The sequence below is a fragment of the Teleopsis dalmanni genome, chromosome 2 (genome assembly GCF_002237135.1).
Source record: "Teleopsis dalmanni isolate 2A chromosome 2, ASM223713v2, whole genome shotgun sequence".
Taxonomy (NCBI): Eukaryota; Metazoa; Arthropoda; class Insecta; order Diptera; family Diopsidae; genus Teleopsis; species Teleopsis dalmanni.
In genome coordinates, this window is record NC_051847.1 from 154,366,812 (window position 1) to 154,375,707 (window position 8,896).

The following is an 8,896-nucleotide window of genomic DNA, read 5'->3' on the forward strand; positions in this document are numbered from 1 at the left end:
TTGTTAAAAGAATCTTAGCAAAACCCGTGTGACTTCTTAAGCCCCTCTTTTGTTGTAAAAAAAAATAAACAAAACGTATCCTCCGTGCTGTAAAAAAACTATTTGACCGAATAAGCCAGGTTAAAAAAATACACATAAGACAGGACAGGAATTTTACACTACGTTTGACTCAAAGAACCAGATTTGTGGCACAATGTGCCAGATGACCAATAGGCCAGTGTACTTGTTTCAGGAAAAGTAAAATTTCAAGTTTTGGTAAAATTTACCAGAAGGCCCAATGAGCCAGAGTACTTGCTCTTTCACTTGTCGCAAACCAAGTCCCCCATTATACGAAATGCGCCTCCTTTTATATCGAGCATACCGAAGCTTTTTGGTGTAGCGTACCGGTATTCTTTGCTGTACTTGACTTCGCCGTGAAGTTGAACTTTGTGTTCTACTGTTTTTCCACTTCTTCTGCTTCGCCGTGATTTTTAGTACTTTTTTAAAACGTGCCGTGTTTTGTGTGTGGTTCTTTTATTATTTAAATAATATATATAATAGTAATTTAATAATAATTAAAACGAGGTATAATATAAATTTTGTGATTTTAATATTTTTACCAACTTAAATGTGAAAAGAAAAGAAATATTAAAAGAAATAAAATTGATGTTGGCGTGCTTAGTTTTTTGTTGTGTTTTGTTTACGCATATAAAAATAAAATTGGACAACCAAAAGTGTTAAACTGTTTTGGGTTTTTCGTTTACGCATATAAAACTAAAATTGAACAACCACGAGTGTTAAATTGTTTTGTGTTTTGTTTTATTTATATATAATTGTAAAAAAAATAGACATTTGTTTAAAATTTAAACATGTTTTCGCCAATAATTGTTCATTGTTGTTGCGTTTATAAGTGTTCCATTCATAAAAGTTTTAACAAAAAGTTAATTTTTTTTCCGTATATTTTTAGAATTTGCACATTGCATGTAGCGATGCCCGCGGTACATTGGCATCGAGGATCACAGGTAATGTCCATGATATTTCAAATAAATATTTTAATTCAATTTTATATTCTCCAGTTAAGTCGCCTTCAGTTATTTTCATGTGAGTTGTTAGATATATTATGTGTAGTGGTGGCGGTTATTTAACACACAGACTGTGTTTTTCTCTTCTTCTTGCTTTATGTAGCACAGAAATTTACTTTGTAAATTTGTGTCGTTACATTTCCCTCCTTCTTCAGAACAGAAATTAAACTAAGACTTTATTTTAATGACACGTTGATGACCCCTCTTCGGCTAATTTGCACTTGATACTTCTTATTTTCCACACACCGTATGAAGTTGAGACGCCTTTCTACTCTTCGTTTTTTACTGGCTTCACGAATAGCCATTTCTATCTCTCTAGGCCAGTTGTTGATGACTTCCTTTTTAGTAGATTCTCTGGGGACATTGCTCATCAATTCTGCATATAGTTCGTCAATTACGGGCGGTGGCGGTGATGTACTTTGTTCACTAATGGTATCTGTCCAGGTGCACTGTAATATGTCTTGATCCGCGTCTTGGTTCATCATATGTTCGATAGTTGGTGATGCACTTGCTGGCTTCATAGTACTAGATTCTTCTGTATCATTGACACCCTTCCGCCAACCTGTAGCTTTAGGTAACTGGACTCGGTCTGCCGGCATTAGACGTGGCTGTGGTTTGGGACATTCCATGACACGTCGTTTTTTTGATTTATTGATTACATGTACTGTACTCTTTAACCGTTTACGTGGAGGCGCGTGTACACTGGGTACATATTGACAGCGCGGGGCACTTCTTTTTAAGTTTTCTAGGCTTTCCCGAAAACGTTTAACCGAATTTTCAAATTTATTCTCCATGTTGCTTGTTATTCCGATATTATGCGACTGGATGTTCCTTGTCCTATTTGCATTGCTTTATACCACAATTTTTAACGGATCGTGAGCTTTTTGTTTAGTTTAATGCAGGTTCGACGTCCGATTCCTAATTGGTTTATCCTGTTATGTATAACTTTATATACCCTACACCCCGAAATTTTGAGTCGTTTATCCCTTATTTTCCCTATGATACATGCTATTACTTGTGCTAATAATATTCCTCTCAAAATGAGGCTCAATTTCTCTTTCTAATCTTTGGACTCTTGAAAATTTTGAAATACTCATCTTGGTTTTTGACCTGATGACGGTCATCCTTTCGTTTAAATGTACCTAGACGTTGTATGAAAATCTCTGGCTTGTTTCCTTTTGTGCTTGGTTTAATGACGTTCAATTTCTCTTGTGGTGACCATGGTTCTTGTTGACTGTCATCCTTTGCTTGAGCTCCTTGACTTGGTAGTTCCGTATTAAGTTTACTATCTGAAACATTGATATCTAATGGATCTAATGACTTCGTAGGTTGTACTTGACGATTGTCCGATACTGGCGGTACTGTAGTAGAATTCCTCTGTGGCGATGTGGTTGATGACGAAGATGATGGTGGACCGGACTGGTGATTATCTCTTGGTAGTGCTTCTCGTTGTGCTTGTTGCTGATTAACAATGGGTGGCGGCTGCGGCTCAAGTTCCTTTGGTTGTAACGATGATTTAAAATTACCTTGCGAATGACACTGTGGTGTTTGCGACGATGATTTAGAATTATCTTGTGAATGACCCTGTGGCGCTTGCGATGATGATTTAAAATTACCTTGTGAATGGCACTGTGGCGTTTGTGACGATGATTCAGAACTTGTAGAAGTTGGTAACAATGGATGTGATGACTTTGGTACTATCATTACACGTTGTGGCACTGCTGGACGTGATGATAATTCATACTCTTCGATTTCATGCTTTTGCTCTCGTGGTTGCGTATTTTGATTGTAGTTAACTGGCGACTGTTGTGCATAGACTTGTTGATAACATACTTCTGGACTTTCCCTATGAGACGTTGAACTCTGTGGAGGAGTTACGATGCATTTATGCATTGCCTCCTTGTGTGGTTTTTCCTGTAATGGTACTAAGTGTGGTTGTGAATTACTTTGGTGTGGCATGCTTAGCGTTGGTAGTATATTTGTTATTGGCCTACTAATTGCTGTTGCTCGTTTTGCGACTGGTGGAATCGGTTGCTGGTTACTTCTCGGTTGGATATGATGATTCGATTTAATGCTTTGATTTTGGACTATACTTTCTTGCATCAGTTTTGGGTGACTGGATTCTAATTTGACGGGTAAAATGATTGGGTGGTTGTCGTCCCGCCTGGCGTGACAACCCCAAAGCGTTTCCCGATGGCCTCTGATGATTTCTGTATGTTGGGTTTTCCCTGCAGCACTCGATCGTTCGACGGCCTATAGTACCACAAATCCAGCAAAAAAGTCTCCTAGGCTTTGTGCATTCTCGTGCAAAATGATTTCTTTCCCCACATCTATGACAAACATTACGTACGTCCACCTTTTCGATCTGTGTTCTGTTAACGGCAATCGGTGGTGACCAATCAAGAGTGCATTGGCGTTCTCTACTACTTAGTTGTGTAAGTCGTTCGAATTCTTCTGCTAATTTGATTAATTCTCCCAAGGAGCTAAATTCACGTGGTTTGATCTGGAGCTGATACTCTGGTCTACTATTTCGGTAAATCCGACTTAACTGTTGTCCCCTTGTTAACTCAGCATATCGCATCAATTCTTGTAGTGCCAAGGCATAGTCTTGGAATGACTCAGTCTTCTTCTGGTATCTGTTCCGAATTGTATCTTCTAATTGCTCTAAATAATTAGAAGGCAAGAAAAACTCTCGAACATCCTGAACAAAACTTGACCAGTGTGTCCACTTCCGATTGTTATTCCGGAACCACATTAGAGCTCTTCCTTCCAGTATTTCTGGCATAAGTCTTGGCAGAATGTCTCGGGGAATGTTATAAGTTTCGGAGAGTGTTTCCAAATTTTCCAAAAATGGTAATGGATTTGTTTCACCATTAAAATGTACCTCCCATTTGCGCACTTGATTGGCGATTCGCGCTATGTCCTCAAATTTGCTATTCATCATGGTTGGCTCTGAGATGTGTATTTTCGGTGTTTCGATTTCGAAGCCTGGAGGTTTGGGTGAGAGACTGCGATCGTATTTAGTTTCCATTTCCATAATTATGTCTAGTAATTTTTCCGTGTTCTCCTCCGTTGCTAGATGATCACGTACACGCTTCCGTAGTTCCTCAACGGTTCCTGATGTACTGACCTTGATTTCCTCTAGAATTAGAACCAAATCCTCTTTACGCGCTATCGAAATCCATGCCGTCTTGACCATGTTACCTCGTGTACCGTCTAATGACTCTTTGCGTTAAACGTTTGTACACTTATTCGTCCTGTTCCTAGTTCGTTCTTTTCTAAAACAACGTCCCTGCTCGGGCGCCAATTGTAACGACACTTTTGGAGACGTTCAAAAATTTTTAGTTTTTGCTGGGGTATCCTCAGCCGTCGTCCAGAGTCGTGACAATATATTTATAATTTTGCCGAGACGTTGGTTTTAGAAGAAAACAGAACGTGATTTATATGTATAAATTATATATATAACTTTATTTATTTCATAAAACTTATGATTAACAAAGTTTAATTAAAATTCATTGGAAACATTTCTAATAATAAATAAAAAAAATTATGTTGATGCCAAAATTTCCCACTTCTCCATATACTACTTGTTAAAAGAATCTTAGCAAAACCCGTGTGACTTCTTAAGCCCCTCTTTTGTTGTAAAAAAAAATAAACAAAACGTATCCTCCGTGCTGTAAAAAAACTATTTGACCGAATAAGCCAGGTTAAAAAAATACACATAAGACAGGACAGGAATTTTACACTACGTTTGACTCAAAGAACCAGATTTGTGGCACAATGTGCCAGATGACCAATAGGCCAGTGTACTTGTTTCAGGAAAAGTAAAATTTCAAGTTTTGGTAAAATTTACCAGAAGGCCCAATGAGCCAGAGTACTTGCTCTTTCACTTGTCGCAAACCAAGTCCCCCATTATACGAAATGCGCCTCCTTTTATATCGAGCATACCGAAGCTTTTTGGTGTAGCGTACCGGTATTCTTTGCTGTACTTGACTTCGCCGTGAAGTTGAACTTTGTGTTCTACTGTTTTTCCACTTCTTCTGCTTCGCCGTGATTTTTAGTACTTTTTTACAACGTGCCGTGTTTTGTGTGTGGTTCTTTTATTATTTAAATAATATATATAATAGTAATTTAATAATAATTAAAACGAGGTATAATATAAATTTTGTGATTTTAATATTTTTACCAACTTAAATGTGAAAAGAAAAGAAATATTAAAAGAAATAAAATTGATGTTGGCGTGCTTAGTTTTTTGTTGTGTTTTGTTTACGCATATAAAAATAAAATTGGACAACCAAAAGTGTTAAACTGTTTTGGGTTTTTCGTTTACGCATATAAAACTAAAATTGAACAACCACGAGTGTTAAATTGTTTTGTGTTTTGTTTTATTTATATATAATTGTAAAAAAAATAGACATTTGTTTAAAATTTAAACATGTTTTCGCCAATAATTGTTCATTGTTGTTGCGTTTACAAGTGTTCCATTCATAAAAGTTTTAACAAAAAGTTAATTTTTTTTTCCGTATATTTTTAGAATTTGCACATTGCATGTAGCGATGCCCGCGGTGCATTGGCATCGAGGATCACAGGTAATGTCCATGATATTTCGAATAAATATTTTAATTCAATTTTATATTTTCCAGTTAAGTCGCCTTCAGTTATTTTCATGTGAGTTGTTAGGTATATTATGTGTAGTGGTGGCGGTTATTTAACACACAGACTGTGTTTTTCTCTTCTTCTTGCTTTATGTAGCACAGAAATTTACTTTGTAAATTTGTGTCGTTACAACTGGCGAAACTGAACATGCAGAGACTCCCGCAGAAACAAATAAATTCCAGCCTATGGAAGCGGGAGCGTCCGCAGTGCAAGCCATTGGGCAAATGAAGTTGCCAAACTTTTTAACCAAGGACCCAACTTTATGGTTTGCACAAATTGAAGGCCTACTGCATATGAGCCGAGTCGCAGCAGATTTATCAAAGTTTTACACAGTAATTACTGCGCTGGATGCAGAAACGCTGCAACAAGTTGCGGATATTGCAAAAAATCCTCCTGAAACAGGCAAATACGACAAATTAAAGAAAGAACTAACTTCTCGTTTTTCAGAGTCGTCAGAAAACCGGTCTGGAACTTTCGAACAAAAAACCAAGCCAACTGGTACGTGAAATGCGCACGTTAGCAGGCGCAAATGTCTCAGAGGAGGCATTAACAACACTGTGGCTGCAAAGTATGCCAAACAATGTAAGATGCATTGTATCAGCATGCAAAACCACAAGTATAGATGAGCTAGCAGAAATAGCTGATAAAATATTAGACAACAGTCCAGTACCGTCTTACGTAATGACTACAAACGCCAACAAATCGAATGACGCATTGGAATCGCGGGTAACAACATCAGAAAGTTCGATCTAACAACTAAGACAGCAGCTAGTCAAGATATCAGCAACTTTAGACAGATTGGAAAAACGAGACAGTCGTGGTAGAGACAACAGCCGCAGCCGCAGCAGTTCTTGCAAACTTGAGAAGGTCTGTTACTACCATATAAAATTTGGGGCAGCAGCGACCAAATGTAGCCAACCGTGCGAATTTGGCAAATGTAAGAGCAATAATCAACAGGAAAACTAGCGTGGGTGTCGTCATCAAACACGGTTGGCGACAGCATAAAAAACCAAGAGCTGCGTTTACATATTTATGACCGAAAAAACAACATTAATTTTTTAATTGATTCTGGGTCAGCTATTTCACTACTTCCACTACCAGGCATCAATCCAAAAAATAAAATGCAACCAGACAATCTAGTTCTATATGCAGCGAACAACACTGCAATCAAAACATTTGGCAACAAGCAACTAGCAATAGATTTAAACCTTAGAAAAGACTTCAACTGGTATTTCATCACCGCTGATGTAAAAACAGCCATAATTGGGGCAGACTTTCTCACGCACTACGGCTTACAAATCGATCTGAGGGCAAAATCGCTCATTGATACGCAAACCACGTTACAGTCAAAGGGTCTACTGAAAGAAGTAGCCCACGAAAATTTTTCGACAATCAATTCATCCATCAAGTTCCATGATGTCATCGCAAAATATGTTGACATAACAAATTTAAACAGGTACCAACTACCAACAACAGACAGCGTTCAACACATAATCATAACAAATTGCCAGCCAATATCAGAACGCCCACGTCGTTTTTCAGGTGAAAAATTAAGAGCAATCAAAGATGAGTTTCGTGTATTACTACATCAAGGCATAGTGAGGCCATCCAGCAGCCCCTGGGCAAGTCCCATACATTTAGTGAAGAAAAAAACGGGTGGTTGGAGAGCTTGCGGTGACTACCGAAAATTAAACGCCCACACCCAACCTAATAGCTACCCAATTGCTCACATTGATGACATAGCCGGAAGACTGCACGGCAGTAATATTTTCTCTAAGATCGATATCACAAAAGCATATTATAACATACCAATGAATCCAGATGATATTGTTAAAACAGCGGTAAGCACACCAATAGATCTGTTTGAATTTGTCGTGATGCCATTTGGTCTAAAAAATGCCACACAGACTTTTCAGCGATACATGGATTCAATATTTCGTGAATTAGACTTCGTGTTCTGTTACTTAGATGACATTCTAATATTTTCGGAAAATGACACTAAACATAGAGAACATATTGAATGTGTCCTACAAAAACTAAAAGCTGCTCGATTGGTAATCAACAGTTCGAAATGCGAATTTGGCGTAGAAAAACTCACATTTCTTGGTTACGAAATATCAGCGACAAGATTAAATCCCCCACAAGAACGAGTTGAAGTGATTAAAAATTTTACAATGTCAAGTAACATAATGGAACTTCGACGTTTCCTGGGCATTATCAATTTCTACAGAAAGTGTATTCCTAAGGCAGCACAAATGCAAGCGCCACTAAATAGTCTCTTCAAAAATTCAATAAAGAATGATAAACAAAAAGTTGTTTGGACCGATCAACTTAAACAATCTTTCCAACAATGCAAAGATGGTATAATCAACGCGACTAAGCTCACATTTTTAGCACCTGACGCACCCATGTGTGTAACCACAGATGCATCAGATGTAGCAGTGGGCGCTCACCTACAACAACTGAACGGCGAGACATGGCTTCCGATAGCATACTTCTCATGCGAACTGAAACCATCACAAATCAAATATAGCACTTATGATAGAGAGCTACTAGCTGTATATATCTAGCAATAAAACACTTCAGGCATTTACTGGAAAGTCGAACCACCATAGTAAAAACGGATCACAAACCACTAATTTATGCTTTTCAACAAAAAATGGACAAGGCGTCCCCTCGGCAACTGCGTCATCTAAATTACATTGCGGAATTTACGACGGACATTATTTTTGTAGCCGGAGGCGACAATATAATAGCAGATACATTATCCAGAATAAGCCAGATAAACATGTCGTTAACAATTACCACGGAAGAGATAGCAAAAGAACAGAGCACTGACACAGAACTAAAGCAAATTCTAAACCGCCTGTCGTCACTAAAATTGCAAGAGCTAGTGTATCCCAATGGCGTTAAAATTTTTTGCGACACTTCTACTTTTACAGTTCGTCCTTTCATTCCTCAAACCTTAAGACGAAGAATATTGGACACAGTTCACAACTTATCCCATTCCGGAAACAGAGCAACAAAAAAACAAATAAGTCAAAAGTATGTTTGGCCGTCGTTAAACATCACGCAGTGGACTCGGAAAGTGGCCGACGACGGGAAGAAAACCGCCGACGACGCGAAGAATTCCGCCGGTGGCAGGAAGAAAACCGCCGATATCCCACACTGTTTAGACA